A 19233-nucleotide genomic window follows, 5' to 3' on the forward strand; every position below is an offset into this window, starting at 1 on the left:
CTCACCGGCAATGTAATCAGGATCACGATTATAATCGGCAAGAACCTATCTTCCATTTATTTCAATAAAGTTAAATATAATTAAGAACGTGCCCTCGCCAGATTCTTTCCCTCACTAGATTTTCATACCTTGTCATATCGGCCAGTTTTACAACAGATTCACCCAGACATGAACATTTTGAGGGAACCTCCCAGGGCAAAAAGGTCGCTTTAGTCCCTGCGAGAGAGGGAGAAGGCCAGGCAGTGCCCTGGCAATGTTCCCTGGCACCAGGTTAGCACTAACAGGTTGGCAGTGCCAGGAGCACAGGCCCAAGGTGGAGCCTCTCACGGAGGGGACTCATCTATTTGTGCGGGAGTGGACACAGAGAGCGAAGGTGATGCCAGTGTTGGTTGAGGGAAGGATGATCTGAGATGCGGAGGATAGGGATGCCAGCGATGATTGGGGGGAAGAGGAAGGGGATTCTGATGATGCTCGAGGGGGCGGGGGCAGGGGGGGGTAGGGAGAGACAGGATGCTGACGATGCCCGAGGGGTTTGGGGAGGGAGGAGAGAGAGGCAGCACACAATGTTTGGGGGGAGTGGGGGGGGGAGGAAATGCCAACACTAATTTGGGGGAGGGAAATGGAATGCTGGTGATGCTCGGGTGGGGAGAGGGGGAGTGGTGAATGGAAAGGGACACTGGCGATGATTGGGCGGGGTGGTAGGAGGGGAAGCTGGCAATTATCGGGGGTGGGGAGTGGAAAAGGGACGCTACAATGATTGGGGTGTGGTGGTGGAAGGGGATGCCAGTAATGGTCAGGGAGTGGGTAAAAGGGGTTGCCGGCAAAAAGATTGGGGAGGTGACAGAAGGAGATGATCAGAGCCAGGGGGAGTTTGCGAGGGGCGGGGGGTGGGGCGGGGGGGGGGGGGGGGGTGCGCAGGGGGTGGAGGAGAGGTCACAGATACCTCTTGGTGGAGAGAGGATGGAGATTTTTTTTCCAGGAACTGGTTTCTGGATCTAAGGGTCCCTATCTCACCAGACTGAAGGTGCAAAACATGCCCACTCTTTTTTTGACAGTTAAAATATCAAGATCTGGAGAGTAAACAGGCCAGCAGAAGTACACAACAGTTACACAACAGATGAAAAATGTGGATTCTGGGAGTGAGAGCCTCATGCTGACCGAGTGCTTGGCACTGCGCCAGGGACCCTGGTTTGACACCTGGCTTGGGTCACTGTCTGTGTGGAGTCTGCAGATTCTCCCCTTGTCTGCGTGGGTTTCCTCCAGTTGCTCCGGTTTCCTCCCACAGTCTGTAAGATGTGCTGTTTAGATGCATTGGCCATGCTAAAATCTCCCTCAGTGTACATGAACAGGCGCCAGAGTATGGCGACGAGGGGATTTTCACAGTAACTCCATTGCAGTGTTAATGTAAGCTTACTTGTGACACTAAAAAATAAACTTTAAAACTTCTCCACTTGAGCTGAAGCATTTCAGACCCCTCCAATTCCAAGAAAAAAATTTCAAACTTCCCCTGGCTCTGAGAGAACTTTCCCCTCAGACACTTTCCCCATTCAGGCCAACCTACCCCTCTGCTCTCTGGGTGCAATCTGATGAGAATTTGGCAGTGTCAGTTCTGGTGTGGAGACTGGGGGGGGTGATTATCCCATTCTGCCACGCTGATATTTTAGCGTGGTGGGCCGGGAGAATCACGTCGGCCGATTTGCAGGATTCACGCATGCGTTCCTGTCACATGTGCATCTCCCAGCACTGGATATCGAGCACCATCGGAACCACGCTCAAAACTGGCGAGAACACCAGGTCAGTCATTTTAATATATTTTACATCTCTTTTTAATGTTACTATTGGGCCCGGGACTGAATTTTCCAGGCCCGCTAGCATCTCCCACCCCATTCGGAACATTTCACTCCAGCGAGGTTCAGACTCGATCCCCACTTTTGGGGGGGGGGGTGCCCCCTGTGCATGGGCATCCTGGCAGTGCCAGCCTGTGCCCCCTGGCACTGCCCAAGGGGCAAAGTGCTCATGCCCAGGGGGTACCTTGGCCCTGCCCACCAGGCATGGAGCTGTGCCAAGAGGGTGGGGCCAGGGGGTGTGGCCTGGTAGGGAGGTGCTCGGCAGCAATCGGCGGAGGTGGGGGCTCCAATTGCCACTCTGCATGGGGATTGGTTGGGGCAGGAGGGAGGCCAGTGATTGGGGCGGGCTGGGGGGGGTTGGTCAGTGGGGGGTCTGCCAGGGGAATGGTCTGCCAGAGGCTGGGGGGATCGTCACTGCTGAAGGGTGGAGCTGGAGATCAGGCGGGAGGGACATTGGGGTTGGCCCGCGAATGGATGGGGGGGGGCAACAATCAGGCGTGGGGAGGGCTGGGGGTCGCACTGCGGGGGTCCCGGGCTGGCCAGCGATCGAGCTGGCCAGCAAATGGGAGGCTGACAGTTTGGGGCCACTGCGCATGGGCAGAGGCCCTGAAATGTCAGCTTCCAGTGTGAATAGGCCCTGCCCCTTGAGCTTCTAATGATATTCACGATTGTGACCTCTGCATTGCACAGAGTGTGGGAGATTCGAGTCTGAACTCATTGTTCCACTGGAGCAAGCTGAGAGGGAGTGATTGGAGGCAGCAGTGCTGGTGAGAGATTAATTGAATTGTTTATTTATTTAATTAGTCAGCTAGTGTGTGGTTTTTTTTGGCCTTTACTTTTGCAGTAGAATTTTAAGTTTAAAGTGAAAACTGGAAGTGGGCTGCTAAGGAGTCTGGGAAGGGTTTTTTAAGCGCGTGAAGTATACAGCGGGCAGCGTCGGGAGCGGGCAGAGGAGTGCGTGGTAAGCAGAGTGTGAGCTATAAGGCTTTGGCTCACAGGGCTGAGGCAGTAAGGGCGAGCAGAGGTGAGTTTAAATTCATTTCTGCACTTTCTACCTGGTACTGGCAAGGTATCTCGAGGGGATGGGTGTGCAGGCAGTGCAATGTTCCTCTTGCACTATGTTTGAGGTGAGGGACGACGACAGTGTCCCTGCTGATTACACCTGTGGGAAGTGCACCCATCTGCAGCTCCTCCAAAACCGTGTTAGGGAACTGGAGCTGGAGTTGGATGAACTTAGGATCATTAGGAACGCAGAGGTGGCCATAGACAGAAGCTTTAGGAATACAGTTACTCCGAGGAATGAAAACAGATGGGTGACGGTGAGAGGGGCTGGGAGGAAGCAGTCCGTGCAGGGATCCCCGGTGGTCGTTCCCCTTAGCAACAAGTATTCCGCTTTGGATACAGTTGAGGGGGATGACATACCAGTGGTGAGCCGCAGTGAGAGGATCTCCAGCACTGTGTCCGTCTCTGTGGCTCGGGAGGGTAAGGGGCAGAGCAGGAGGGCAATAGTTATTGGGGACTCGTTAGTTAGAGGGATAGATAGGAGGTTCTGTGGCAGCAAAAGAGACTCACGGATGGTATGTTGCCTTCCGGATGCCAAGGTCCGTGACATCTCCGTCTTCCGGATTCTGAAGGGGGAGGGGAAACAGTCACAAGTCATGGTACACATTGGTACCAATGACATAGGTACGCGAAGGGACGGGGATTTAAAGCAGGAATTTCTGGAGCTGGGCTGGAAGCTGAGAGCCAAGACAAAACATGTGGTCATCTCTGGTACGTTGCCGGTGCCACGTGATAGCGAGTTGAGCAACAGGGAGAGAGTGCAGTTAAACATGTGGTTGCAGGGATGGTGTAGGAGGGAGGGTTTCAGATACGTGGATAATTGGAACACATTCTGGGGAAGGTGGGACCTGTACAAACAGGACGGGGTGCACCTGAACCAGAGGGGCACCAATATCCTAGGAGGGAAATTTGTTACGGCTCTTCAGGGGGGTTTAAACTAATTTGTCAGGGGAGTGGGAAAAGGAGTTGTAGTCCAGAAGTCAGTGAGGGTGGTGAGGTATTGGGGAAGGTATCAGGGTCAAGGGTGGGTACCGGTAGACAGGAAGGTGGGTTGAAGTGTGTCTACTTCAATGCAAGGAGCATCCGGAACAAGTTAGATGAACTTGGGGCGTGGATTGGTACTTGGGACTACGATGTTGTGGCCATTACGGAGACGTGGGTAGAACAAGGACAGGAATGGTTGTTGGACGTCCCGGGGTATAGATGTTTCACTAAGTGTAGGGAAGCTGGTAAAAGAGGTGGAGGAGTGGCATTGTTAATCAAGGATAGTTTAACGGCTGCGGAAAGGCACTTCGAGGGGGATCTGCACACTGAGGTAATATGGGCTGAGGTTAGAAATAGGAAAGGAGCGGTCACATTGTTAGGAGTTTACTATAGGCCCCCAAATAGTAATAGAGATGTGGAGGAAGAAATTGCTAAGCAGATTATGGATATGTGTGGGGGTCGCAGGGTAGTTGTCATGGGGGACTTTAACTTTCCAAATATTGATTGGAGCCTTTGTAGGTCAATTAGTTCGGATGGGGCAGTTTTTGTGCAGTGTGTGCAGGAGGGTTTCCTGACACAATATGTGGATAGGCCGACAAGAGGTGAGGCCACATTGGATTTGGTACTGGGGAATGAACCGGGCCAAGTGTTAGATTTGGTTGTGGGAGAGCACTTTGGAGATAGTGACCACAATTCGGTGTCTTTTGTTATTGCAATGCAGAGGGATAGGGCCGTACGGCAGGGCAAGGTTTACAATTGGGGGAGAGGTAATTATGATGCGATTAGGCAAGAATTATGGGGCATAAGTTGGGAACAGAAACTGTCAGAGAAAGGAACTAATGAAAAGTGGAACTTTTTCAAGGAACAAATACTGGATGTCCTTGATAGGTATGTCCCTGTCAGGCAGGGAGGAAATGGCTGAGTGAGGGAACCATGGTTCACGAAAGAGGTGGAATGTCTTGTGAAAAGGAAGAGGGAAGCTTATGTAGGGATGAGGAAACAAGGTTCAGATGGCTCGATTGAGGGTTACAAGTTAGCAAGGAATGAGCTGAAAAAGGGGTTTAGGAGAGCTGGGAGGGGACACGAGAAGTCCTTGGCGGGTCGGATCAAGGAAAACCCCAAGGCTTTTTACTCTTATGTGAGGGATAAAAGAATGAGCAGAGTGAGGCTCGGGCCGGTCAAGGACAGTAGTGGGAACTTGTGTATGGAGTCAGTAGAGATAGGCGAGGTGATGAATGAATACTTTTCTTCAGTGTTCACCAACGAGAGGGGCCATGTTTTTGAGGAAGAGAAGGTGTTACAGGCTAATAGGCTGGACAAAATAGATGTTCGGAGGGAGGACGTCCTGGCAGTTTTGAATAAACTGAAGGTCAATAAGTCCCCTGGGCCTGATGAAATGTATCCTAGGATTCTTTGGGAGGCAAGGGATGAGATTGCAGAGCCTTTGGCGTTGATCTTTGGGTCCTCGCTGTCCACGGGGATGGTGCCAGAAGACTGGAGAATGGCGAATGTTGTTCCTCTGTTTAAGAAAGGGAATAGAAATGACCCTGGTAATTATAGACCAGTTAGTCTTACTTCGGTGTTGGTAAATTGATGGAAAAGGTCCTTAGAGATGGGATTTACGACCATTTAGAAAGATGCGGATTAATCCGGGATAGTCAGCACGGATTCGTGAAGGGCAAGTCGTGCCTCACAAATTTGATAGAATTTTTTGAGGAGGTAACTAAGTGTGTTGATGAAGGTTGGGCAGTTGATGTCATATACATGGATTTTAGTAAGGCGTTTGATAAGGTCCCCCATGGTCGGCTTATGATGAAAGTGAGGAGGTGTGGGATAGAGGGAAAGTTGGCCGATTGGATAGGTAACTGGCTGTCTGATCGAAGACAGAGGGTGGTGGTCGACGGAAAATTTTCGGATTGGAGGCAGGTTGCTAGCGGAGTGCTGCAGGGTTCGGTGCTTGGTCCTCTGCTCTTTGTGATTTTTATTCATGACTTAGAGGAGGGGGCTGAAGGGTGGATCAGTAAATTTGCTGATGACACCAAGATTGGTGGAGTAGTAGATGAGGTGGAGGGCTGTTGTAGGCTGCAAAGAGACATTGATAGGATGCATAGCTGGGCCGAAAAATGGCAGATGGAGATTAACCCTGATAAGTGCGAGGTGATTCATTTTGGTAGGACTAATTTAAATGTGGATTACAGGGTCAAAGGTAGGGTTCTGAAGACTGTGGAGGAACAGAGAGATCTTGGGGTTCATATCCACAGATCTCTAAAGGTTGCCACTCAAGTGGATAGAGCTGTGAAGAAGGCCTATAGTGTGTTAGCTTTTATTAACAGGGGGTTGGAGTTTAAGAGCCGTGGGGTTATGCTGCAACTGTACAGGACCTTGGTGAGACCACATTTGGAATATTGTGTGCAGTTCTGGTCACCTCACTATAAGAAGGATGTGGAAGCGCTGGAAAGAGTGTAGAGGAGATTTACCAGGATGCTGCCTGGTTTGGAGGGTAGGTCTTATGAAGAAAGGTTGAGGGAGCTAGGGCTGTTCTCTCTGGAGCGGCGGAGGCTGAGGGGAGACTTAATAGAGGTTTATAAAATGATGAAGGGGATAGATAGAGTGAACGTTCAAAGACTATTTCCTCGGGTGGATGGAGCTATTACAAGGGGGCATAACTATAGGGTTCGTGGTGGGAGATACAGGAAGGATATCAGAGGTAGGTTCTTTACGCAGAGAGTGGTTGGGGTGTGGAATGGACTGCCTGCAGTGATAGTGGAGTCAGACACTTTAGGAACATTTAAGCGGTTATTGGATCGGCACATGGAGCACACCAGGATGATAGGGAGTGGGATAGCTTGATCTTGGTTTCAGATAAAGCTCGGCACAACATCGTGGGCCGAAGGGCCTGTTCTGTGTTGTACTGTTCTATGTTCTATGTTCTATGAACTCCCACTGAAAAAACAATTGTGATTTACACTCAGCACTCAGAACTTTTTTGGAGAATTACAGCTGGCAAGTAACTCTTCAATTCTGCTGGCCTGTTTTCTCTCCAGATCTTGTCATTTTAACTGCCAAAAAAAGATTGGGCACGTTTTGCTCTGGTGAGTCAGGAACCTTTAGATCCAGAAAACTGCTCCTGGAAAAAATTATCCACATTCCCTCCACCACAAGGTATCTATGGCCTCTCCTCCCCCCATCACCCGCTCCGATCACCCCTTTCTGTCACTCCCTCCCCAATCTTTTTGCCGGCATCCCCTTTTCCCACCACACCCCGATCATTGTAGCGTCCCATTTCCCATCCCCACCCCCGATCATTGCCAGCTTCTCCTTTTACCACCCCGCCCCGATCATAGCCCGGCACCCCCTTCCACACCCCACTCCCTCTCCTCCGACCGAATCAACGCTCACATTCCATTTCCCTCTCCCAAATTATTGTCAACGTTTCCTTCCCCCCTCCCCCCAAACATTGTGGGCTGCCTCACTCTCCTCCCTCCCCCCATCTGCCGATCATCGTTGGCATCCCCTTCCCCTTCCCCTACCCATCACTGGCATCAATTTCGCTCTCTGTGTCCACTCCCGCACCCACCCCCGCCACAAATAGATGAGTCCCCTTTGTGAGATCTCCACCTTGGGCCTGCCCTGGCACTGCCAACCTGTTACTGCTTACCTGTGCCAGGGAACATTGCCAGTGCACTGCCCAGCCTTGTCCCTCTCCCCCGGGGACTAAAGTGGCCTTTTTGCCCTCACAATGTTCATGTCTGGGTGAATCTGTTGTAAACCTTGCTGACACGACAATGTATGAAAATCTAGCAAGGGGATGAATCTGGCAAGGGAGGGTGGGTGCTTAATTATATTTAATTTTATTGAAATAAATGGAAGTTAGGTTCTTGCCGATTATAATCGTGATCCTGATTACATTGCCAGCGTGGGAGGGGGAAAATTGAAGATCGTGATCTCGCCAGCAAGATTTGTGATTTGCAGATTATGCCAGATCATGGGATCCACTGATGATCTCGCAGGGAGTGTGCGGGCTCAAGATCTCACCCTCTCTCTGAAAGAGCTCTATCCTCAATTCCATTTTATCCTCTCATCATCTCTGTCTCTCACTCTGTCTTTGAAGAAATTCTCCTCTGTATCCCATTCTCCCAATCACCACAGTGTTTACTTCTGAATGTATTATACTCAGCCAGGTTGGCAGTTATGAAAAGCATTACATAAATGCAAGTCTTTTGATTTGTTGTTAAAAAATAAGGAGCAGAAAGCACCTGACACTGAGGAACATATCTGGGAACATAGCCTCGAAACAGAGTATTAAAACAAAGAAGAATGGAAAAAGTGGGCAGCACAGTGGTTAGTTAGCACTGCTGCCTCACAGCTCTAAAGATCTGGGTTCGATTCCCGGCTTGGCTCCTTGTGTAGATGTTTGCACATTATCCCCGTGTCTGTGTGAATTCCCTCCAGGTGCTCTGTTTTCCTCCCACAGTCTAAAGGTGTGCAGGTTAGGTTGATTGGTCATTCTAAATTGCCCCTTAGTGTCCCGGGATGCATAGGTTCGAGGGATTCGTGTGGGAAATATGTGGGGGTCTGGGTGGGATTCTTGTTGGTGCAGACTCGATGGGCCGAATGGCTTCCTCCTGCACTAGAGGGATTCTATGAGTGCTCATGAGGAAAAAAAGTAATTAAATTAGCTTTAAATTAACCCCAAAGGTATTCTCTCTTTCTGTGCAGATTTTGTGATTTATATCATTGGTGCTTCATTCGGTTCAATCAGTTAGGAGAAGTTTGGTGGAGAAAGTGGTGAAGAAGGCATATGGTATCATAGAAGAAATCATAGAAACCCTACAGTGCAGAAGGAGGCCATTCGGCCCATCGAGTCTGCACCGACCACAATCCCGCCCAGACCCTACCCCCACATATTTACCCGCTAATCTACGCATCTCAGGACTCTAAGGGGCAATTTTTAACCTGGCCAATCAACCTAACCCACACATCTTTGGGCTGTGGGAGGAAACCGGAGCACCCGGAGGAAACCCACGCAGACACGAGGAGAATGTGCAAACTCCACACAGACAGTGACCCAAGCCGGGAATCGAACCCAGGACCCTGGTGCTGTGAAGCAGCAGTGCTAACCACTGTGCTACCGTGCCGCCCTACTGTGCTACCGTGCTTGCCTTTATAGGACAGGGCAAAGAGTATAAAAGCTGCAGTCATATGTTGCAGCTGTATAGAACGCTGGTCAAGCCACATTTGGAGTACTGCGTCCAGTTCTGGTCGCCGCACTACCAGAAGGACGTGGAGGCTTTAGAGAGAGTGCAGAGAAGGTTTACCACTATGAGGAGAGATTGGGTAAACTGGGCTTCTTCTCCCTGGAAAGACAGAGAATGAGGGGAGACCTAATAGAGGTGTACAAAATTATGAAGGGTATAGATACGGTGAACAGTGGGAAGCTTTTTCCCAGGTCGGAGGTGACGATCATGAGGGGTCATGGGCTCAAGGTGAGAGGGGCGAGGTATAACTCAGATATCAGAGGGACGTTTTTTACAGAGAGTGGTGGGGGCCTGGAATGCGCTGCCAAGTAGGGTGGTGGAGGCAGACACGCTGGCATCGTTTAAGACTTACCTGGATAGTCACATGAGCAGTCTGGGAATGGAGGGATACAAATGAGCGGCACAGGCTTGGAGGGCCGAAGGGCCTGTTTCCTGTGCTGTACTGTCCTTTGTTCTTTGTTTGATTGTTAACAAGTTAGAAATTGGGAATTTATTGTGAGAGTCAGAGCTGGATTCTGTGTGAAAGTTGCTGCCAGGGCCCCGGCTGGGTTTCAAACATTCCTCATTCAGTTCGGAAGAGGGAGCGGCCTTTTTGGTTTGATCATTCCTGTCACATTAACTGTGGTACACAGCACCAGGTTAAAGTCCAACAGGTTTATTTGGTAGCACAAGAAACAAGCTTTCAGAGTGCTGCTCCTTCATCAGGTGAGTGAGAGTTCTGTTCACCCAACGCCAGCATCTCCACATTATCTGTGAGCAAAGTTAGCTGTACATTTTATTATCTTTCTAATTCTGGAGAAGTTCAGTAACAAAGGCACCTTTGTTAAGGGCTCCCTTCCAAAATTACACATTTGCTTTTTTGTGCAAGATTTGGAATGGCACCATCTTCCCGTTTTTAATAGAGTAGCTGCTTTACATATACAACATTGCTTTTACGATATGGTACGAGCGATTGTATAAGAATTTGGCAGAGTTTCGGTTCCAGTGAGAAAAATGCAGTGAATTGCGTCGACATAATTTCTGACAGAATATTGAGCCTCATTGCCAAAACAGTCCATGGCCTTGCCTGTGACAGCCTCCCTCTGATTCCCCAGCCACAGCTACACCTAATCATGCTAATCAATGGGGAGCTCCGAAAACCAGCTCCCCAGCACTTGTTCTACAGCCATTGTAGGGAATGGCAGACAGGACGGCTGCAACACATTTCTCATTGGGAGCCCTGAGCAGACTTCTTGATGGAGTAAAACAGATGTGGGATGCACTGCACACTTGCTCCAGGAGGAGGCCTTCCACTGAGGTCACCAACCTCACCTGGGATGCAGTGGCAACGCTGCTGAGTGCCAGCTCACTGCAGAAGAGGACAGGGCAGCAGTGCCGCAAGAAAATGAATGATATTCTGCACTCAGCCAGGATAAATGAGCCTCATTCAGTCTTTTTCTGGACCCCCACACTCACCCCTCTCAGCTCCACCTTCACCTCGCACACAGCCAATTCGACCTTTGCCAACACCTGTCAGGTGTCCCTTCTTCCCCCCTCTCCCACTGGCCATGTTTTCCTGCCTCCCAATCACTGCTATGCTCCTCACACTCCAGCTCCCACTCAAGACCCCTCGCCTGCTACACCTCATCACCATCTTCAATGTCAACACTCCCAACTACGCTCTCCATATCTGTGCTATTGCAGGACAAAATAAACCACAGCAAGCAAGCATGCCCAGCTGGAGTTATTTCAGAGCTGAGAGCCCTCACACCATTTGAGGAAAGAGCCCTCGAGCTGGGCCACGAGAAGGAAGAGAGTGCCTGCACTGATAGTGAAGTGGAGGCAGCAGACAAACATGAGAATCCTCAAGACATCCTGTCATTCCTCAAGTCCCACGTGAGTAACCAATTTTCCCTTCTTTATCCCCTGTAGTGCACTAATTCCATCTCCCTTCCCTTGCAGGTGAAGCAGCAGAGCAAGCCGGACCATCCTCATGCCTCCTGGATCCATTAGACTTGACCAGCTCCGAGCAAGACTTCGTGGACCCCACCATGGAAGATGCGCCACACTGTCACCCGCATCTGACACCAGCACAGTTACACACACCTTGGTGGGATAACTGTGTGGACAATTTTCTGGGTCTCACTGGTGTGCACCTCACAGCTGAGGATCCACAACATACACTCGGGGAGACGTTAGAGATCAGGACTCTGCCTGGGCCCTGAACGATGATGTGCCCATGGACCTTGTCAGACCAGCACAGCTGGAGCTGCAAAGTTAGGGTTGTGAACATCAGGAAGGGTTTGACAGCATCCTTCCTTGAAGTGCAAGGCCGATTGGAGGAGTCTTATCACCTTATGTCCAAGGAAGTGATGTCGTCATTTCAGTGCTTCGAGGCCAACACTGCAAGGTTGGCGAACACAGTGGAGAACATGGCATAGGACATGCCCTCTGTGGTAAGAGATATCCACACCATGGTGCAGCTCATGACCTCCATTTTGAGGACTTCAAATGCATGGTTTAGGCACTGGTGGGAATCCATGTGTGTCAGTGCCAGAGGATAGCAGGGCTTGGGACTTCATTCCAGCTGCCCCTCTATCTCTTGGAACACCGCCGAGCCCATTGGGCACCTGAAGCGATGACGATCATCTGAGTAACCGCCCTGGGCATTCCACCCAGGAGGCCCAGAGGGTGTCCAGCCTATCTGAGTCCCCGCTTCGTGAGCAAGGAATGAGCTGAAAAAAGGACTTAGGAGAGCTAGGAGGGGGCATGAGAAGTCCTTGGCGGGTCGGATCAAGGAAAACCCCAAGGCCTTTTATTCTTATCTGAGGAATAAAAGAATGACCAGGGTGAGGTTAGGGCCGGTCAAGGACAGTAGTGGGAACTTGTGCATGGAGTCAGAAGAGATAGGAGAGGCAATGAATGAATACTTTTCTTCAGTGTTCACCAAGGAGAGGGGCCATGTTTTTGAGGATGAGAGTGTGATACAGGCTGATAGGCTGGAGGTGGCGGATGTTCTGAGGGAGGATGTATTAGCAATTTTGAAAAACCTGAAGGTCGGTAAGTCCCCTGGGCCAGATGAAATATGTCCTAGGATTCTTTGGGAGGCAAGGGATGAGATTGCGGAGCCTTTGGCTTTGATCTTTGGGTCCTCACTGTCCGCAGGGATAGTGCCAGAGGACTGGGGAGTGGCAAATGTGGTTCCTCTGTTCAATAAAGGAAACAGGAATGACCCTGGTAATTATAGGCCGGTTAGTCTTACTTCGGTGGTCGTTAAGTTAATGGAAAAAGTACTGAGGGATAGGATTTACGAACATTTGGAAAGATGCAGCTTAATCTGGGATAGTCAACACGGATTCATGAAGGGTAAGTCTTGCCTCACATATTTGATTGAATTTTTTGAGGAGGTAAATAAGTGTGTCGATGAAGGTAGAGCAGTTGATGTCATATACATGGATTTTAGTAAGGCATTTGATAAGGTCCCCCATGGTCGGCTCATGAAGAAAGTAAGGAGGTGTGGGATAGAGGGAGACTTGGCCGATTGGATAAGTAACTGGCTATCTCATAGAACACAGTAAGAGTTTTAACAACACCAGGTGAAAGTCCGACAGGTTTATTTGGTAGCAAATACCATTAGCTTTCGGAGCGCTGCTCCTTCGTCAGATGGAATGGAAATGTGCCCTCAAACAGGGCACTGAGACACAAAAATCAAGTTACAGAATGCTGATTAGAATGCGAATCCCTACAACCAGCCAGATCTTAAAGATGTATCAGGTTTGATCTGCTGCAGGAAAGGATGTCCCGAGGCATGGTACATTGGGGAAACCATGCAGACGCTACGACAATGGATGAATGAACACCGCTCGACAATCACCAGGCAAGACTGTTCTCTTACTGTTGGGGAGCACTTCAGCAGTCACGGGCATTCGGCCTCTGATATTCGGGTAAGCGTTCTCCAAGGCGGCCTTCACAACGACAGCGCAGAGTCGCTGAGCAGAAACTGATAGCCAAGTTCCGCACACATGAGGACGGCCTAAACCGGGATGTTGGATTTATGTCACATTATCAGTAACCCCCACAGCTTGCCTCCTGGACTTGCGGGCAGTCCTGTCTGGAAACAATACACATCTCTTTAACCTGTGCTTAATGCTCCCTCCATCCACATTGTCTGTATCTTTAAGATCTGGCTGGTTGTAGGGATTCGCATTCTAATCAGTATTCTGTAACTTGATTTTTGTGTCTCTGTGCCCTGTTTGAGAGCACATTTCCACTCCATCTGACGAAGGAGCAGCGCTCCGAAAGCTAATGGTATTTGCTACCAAATAAACCTGTTGGACTTTAACCTGGTGTTCTTAAAACTCTTACTGTGTTCACCCCAGTCCAACGCCGGCATCTCCACGTCATATCTCATAGAAGACAGAGGGTGGTGGTGGATGGAAAATTTTCAGACTGGAGACCAGTTACCAGCAGTGTACCACAAGGATCAGTGCAGGGCCCTCTGCTATTTGTGATTTTTATCAATGACTTGGAGGAGGGGGCTGAAGGGTGGATCATTAAATTTGCGGATGACACCAAGATTGGTGGAGTAGTGGATGAGGTGGAGGGCTGTTGTAGGCTGCAAAGAGACATTGATAGGATGCATAGCTGGGCCGAAAAATGGCAGATGGAGATTAACCCTGATAAGTGCGAGGTGATTCATTTTGGTAGGACAAATTTGAATGCGGATTACAGGGTCAAAGGTAGGGTTATGAGGAATGTGGAGGAACAGAGAGATCTTGGGGTTCATATCCACAGATCTCTGAAGGTTGCCACTCAAGTGGATAGAGCCGTGAAGAAGGCCTATAGTGTGTTAGCGTTTATTAACAGGGGGTTTGAGTTCAAGAGCCGTGGGGTTATGCTGCAACTGTACAGGACCTTGGTGAGACCACATTTGGAATATTGTGTGCAGTTCTGGTCACCTCACTATAAGAAGGATGTGGAAGCACTGGAAAGAGTGCAGAGGAGATTTATCAGGATGCTGCCTAGTTTGGAGGGTAGGTCTTATGAGGAAAGGTTGAGGGGGCTAGGGCTTTTCACTTTTGAGCGGAGGAGGTTGAGAGGCGACTTAATAGAGGTTTATAAGATGATGAGGGGGATAGATAGAGTGGATGTTCAGAGGCTATTTCCTCGGGTGGATGGAGCTGTTACTAGGGGGCATAACTATGAGGTTCATGGTGGAAGATATAGGAGGGATGTACAAAGTAGATTCTTTACTCAGAGAGTGGTTGGGATGTGGAATGGACTGCCTGCTGTGATAGTGGAGTCGGACACTTTAGGAACTTTCAAGCGCTTATTGGATCGGCACATAGAGCACACTAGAATGATAGGGAGTGGGATAGCTTGATCTTGGTTTCGGAAAAGGTTCGGCACAACATCGTGGGCCGAAGGGCCTGTACTGTGCTGTACTGTTCTATGTTCTATGTTCGTGGGTGGCATACCTCTAGCTCCATACACCAATGAGGGCAGCACTGCAAAACCCGTGCTGCCCAAAGCAGGTCAGGGCCCTCAAGGTGCAGCCCTTCCAGGGGACTCCCCCAAGGTCATCTGAGGCAACAGGGCATGGAGATCAGCAGGCCTCCTCAAACCCAGCTCCGAACCCTGGGGCAGCAGCTATACGTCGTGGGAGAATGAGGAAAAGTAAGAAGCGGTAGGCATCTAATTGGCGGGGTGAAAGTAGACACTCATGTAGGGAGGTCACCATTGTATATAGTTACAAATAATGAATCAATCCGCTCACTCACAAAGCTGGCCCCACCACATCCCCCACCTTCCCCCGCCCCGTCATTTCATGCTGCTAAGCTTGGCGGACCCACATCTTGGCAGTCCAAAAATGTGCGGGTTAGGTTGATTGGCCAGGTTAAAAATTGCCCCTTAGAGTCCTGAGATGCGTAGGTTAGAGGGATTAGCGGGTAAATATGTGGGGGTAGGGCCTGGGTGGGATTGTGGTCGGTGCAGACTCGATGGGCCGAATGGCCTCCTTCTGCACTGTAGGGTTTCTATGATTCTATGATTCACACTTCAAAATTGTGGTTATTTATCAAAATTCATTGGATTCTGGGGTAGTGCCGGCGGATTGGAAAACGGCTAATTTTACGCCGTTGTTTAAAAAAGGATTTAGACAAAAGGCGGGTAACTACAGGCCAGTTAGCTTAACGTCTGTAGTTGGGAAAATGCTGGAATCCATCATTAAAGAAGAAATGGCAGGCCATCTGGATAAGAATGGTTCGATTAAGCAGACGCAGCATGGATTCATGAGGGGAAAGTCTTGCTTGACGAACTGGTTGGATTTTTATGAAGATGTGACGAGTGCGGTTGACGGAGGGGAACCGGTGGATGCGGTGTTTTTGGATTTCCAAAAGGCATTTGATAAGGTGCCTCACAAAAGGTTGCCAAAGAAGATTGGGTCACACGGAGTTGCGGGTAGGGTGTTAGCGTGGATTGGGGATTGGCTATCCGACAGGAAGCAGAAAGTCGGAATAAATGGGTGCTTTTCTGATTGGCAGATGGTAACTAATGGCGTGCCGCAGGGATCGGAACTGGGGCCTCAACTATTTACCATTTATATAGACGATCTGGAGGAGGGGACTGAGTGTAGGGTAACAAAGTTTGCAGATGACACAAAGATAAGTGGAAAATTGAAGCGTGTGGAGGGCGTAGAAGGTCTGCAGAGAGATTTGGACAGGCTGAGTGACTGGGCGAGGATCTGGCAGATGGAGTATAACGTTGACAAATGCGAGGTTATTCACTTTGGAGGAAATAATAGCAAATTGGATTATTATATAAATGGAAAAAAATTACAACATGCTACTGTGCAAAGGGACCTGGGGGTCCTAGTGCATGAGACGCAAAAACCCAGTCTGCAGGTGCAACAGGTGATCAAGAAGGCAAATGGGATGTTGGCTTATGTCGCAAGGGGGATAGAATATAAAAGCAGAGATGTCTTGCTGCATCTGTACAGGGCATTGTTGAGGCCGCAGCTGGAATACTGTGTGCAGTATTGGTCCCCTTATTTGCGGAAGGATATATTGGCCTTGGAGGGAGTGCAGAGAAGGTTCACCAGGTTGATACCAGAGATGAGGGGTGTTGATTATGAGGAGAGACTGAGCAGATTGGGTTTGTACTCGTTGGAATTTAGAAGGCTGAGGGGGGATCTTATAGAGACCTATAAGATAATGAAGGGGCTGGATAGGGTAGAGATGGAGAGATTCTTTCCACTTAGAAAGGAAACTAGAACTAGAGGGCACAGCCTCAAAATAAAGAGGGGGTCAGTTTCGGACAGAGTTGAGGAGGAACTTCTTCTCTCAGAGGGTGGTGAATCTCTGGAATTCTCTGCCCACTGAAGTGGTGGAGGCAACCTCGTTGAATATGTTTAAATCACGGATAGATGGATTCCTGATCGGTAAGGGAATTAGGGGTTATGGGGATCAGGCGGGTAAGTGGAACTGATCCACTTCAGATCAGCCATGATCTTATTGAATGGCGGGGCAGGCTCGAGGGTCTAGATGGCCTACTCCTGCTCCTATTTCTTATGTTCTTATGTTCATTCCTGTGGAGTGTGAGAGTAGCTGTGCTATGTCTCTCCCACATGGAGGGCAGAGTAAAGAAGTTCAGACAACAGCCACCGCCCCCCCCAAACCCCATCCCCAGCCATGCCAAGCTCTGGCACCCTTCCTAGGTCCCCATTAATGGAAGGAATAAAACAACCACCCCTGCCCCAACCCTTTCCCCAAATGATTGCAGCCCCCTACTTTTGAAAACATGCAACCAAACGGTTACATCATTCACTTGACATTACACCATTGTGGCAGAACTCACCATCTGTTACTCCCACTGATCCCCAAAATGGGAGGCGATAAGGGCATCCCTTGCTCAACTGCCAACTCTGGCCCTGTCCAGTCTTCTTCCTCCTCATCCTCAACATTGTCAGGCCTGGCGCCCTCCTCAACATCTCTCTCATCCAAGATCCAGTACTCGTCCATCTCCTCTCCCTTGGTTGTCTCCCTTCTGTGGCACTATATTGTGGCAGGATCTTGATGCACACCTGTCAGACTCCAATACACTGTGAAATCCCGTACACACCTGACAGGATCCTGATACACTGTGAAACCCTGTACACACCTGACAGGATCCTGATACACTGTGAAGCCCCGTACACACCTGACAGGATCTTGATACACTGTGAAATCCCGTACACACCTGACAGGATCCTGATACACTGTGAAACCCCGTACACACCTGACAGGACCCTGATACACTCTAAAACCCTGTACACACCTGACAGGATCCTGATACCCTCTAAAACCCTGTACACACCTGGGAGGATCCTGATACACTGTGAAATCCTGTAGACACCTGCTGGACTGGAATCTTAGATCATGCTTAAACTTCTCCATTGAAGAAAAGGTCTCATCCAATGGCGTTTATTTAAGGCCATATTTAAGAGCCAACAATACTGATATTATGATTGTTGGTTCTATTGTCAGTAAAGTGAGTTGATAAATTGGGGCCCGCAATTTGAATGAATTGTTCGAATGGAATGTTGAGATTATGACAGCTTCCCAAAATATCAGATTTAGTCAGAGACAGAACTCTCAGGCACAGGATATAATATCACAGTGGATGCTTAATACAACACAACATTGCTTCGAACAGGGAGCTGCATTTGCTTTTGTGGTGGTTCAGAGTAAATCGATTAGAGGACCACACTGTCTATATTTCACACACTGGAAAACAACCTTCCAAGCAAGTGTTGCCTTGTTGTTCCAGGTGGGTGCAGGAGAACCATTGCAACTCACCGGACACAGGTGGAGAATTGGAAACAATGTTTGAGTTCACAATGCTCTGACCTGGCTCACTGTTCATCGATTTAACATCAAGATGGATATTGAACCTTACAAATATCGTAAAGAATCCTCGATATTTTGGGCAGGCAATAAATCAGTAATTTCGGAATCTTTATAATCAAATCTCTAGACTGAGAATCTTTGTTCAGAGTTTTTCATCTGTCCTCCAATGAAACCACCAGCAAGTTTTCGAGCTTCATGCTGACAGGATGGACCATTTGAGCGTTTTTGCTAACTGTGATTGACAAAGTTTGTCCTCTCGGACCAATTATCTAATTTTTACTGGAATTCTGTGACATTCGGCACAATAGCACAGTGGTTAGCACTGCTGCTTCACAGCTCCAGGGACCTGGGTTCGATTCCCGGCTCAGGTCACTGTCTGTGTGGAGTTTGCGCATTCTCCTTGTGTCTGCGTGGGTTTCCTCCGGGTGCTCCGGTTTCCTCCCACAGTCCAAAGATGTGCGGGTTAGGTTGATTGGTCATTGTAAAATTGCCCCTTAGTGTCCTGAGGTGTGTAAGTTAGAGGGATTAGCGGGTAAAAATATGTAGGGATATGGGGGTAGGGCCTGGGTGGGATTGTGGCCGGTGCAGACTCGATGGGCCGAATGGCCTCTTCCTGCACTGTAGGGTTTCTATGATTTCTATGATTCACAAAAATGCTACTCAGCCTGAAATACAACAGGACAGCACAATGGCACTGCAGCCTCATAGCACCAGGGCCTCGGGTTCAATTCAGGCCTCGGTTGACTGTGCGAAGTTTGCACATTCTCCCCGTGTTTACATGGGTTTCCTCCGGATGCTCCGGTTTCCTGCCACGGTGCAAAGATGCACAGATCAGGTGAATTAGCCATGCTAAATTGCCCCTTTGTGTCCAAAGATGTCCCGGTTAGATGGATGAGCCATGGGAAATGTGTGGGTTTACGTGATAGGGCGGGGGAAAGGGCCTGGGTAAGATCCTCTGTCAGAGAGTTGGTGCAGACTTGATGGCCTTTTTCTGCACTGATAGGATTCCAAGAATGTCATGTGTTAAAGGGGAATTTCCAATCCCCCAGAGTCTTTATATTCATCGTCTACTGCAATTCATTCTTCAAGTGCTGATTAAATATAGGAACAAGAGGCAGTCATTCTGCCCCTTGAGCCAGTTCCCCTACTTACTTGAAGGTTGCCTAACTCCTTCTGCCCTGAGCAGAAGTCATCCTCAAATCAAGGAACATCTGAAAA

This window comes from Mustelus asterias, chromosome 16 (assembly GCF_964213995.1).
Source record: "Mustelus asterias chromosome 16, sMusAst1.hap1.1, whole genome shotgun sequence".
In the NCBI taxonomy this organism is placed as follows: Eukaryota; Metazoa; Chordata; class Chondrichthyes; order Carcharhiniformes; family Triakidae; genus Mustelus; species Mustelus asterias.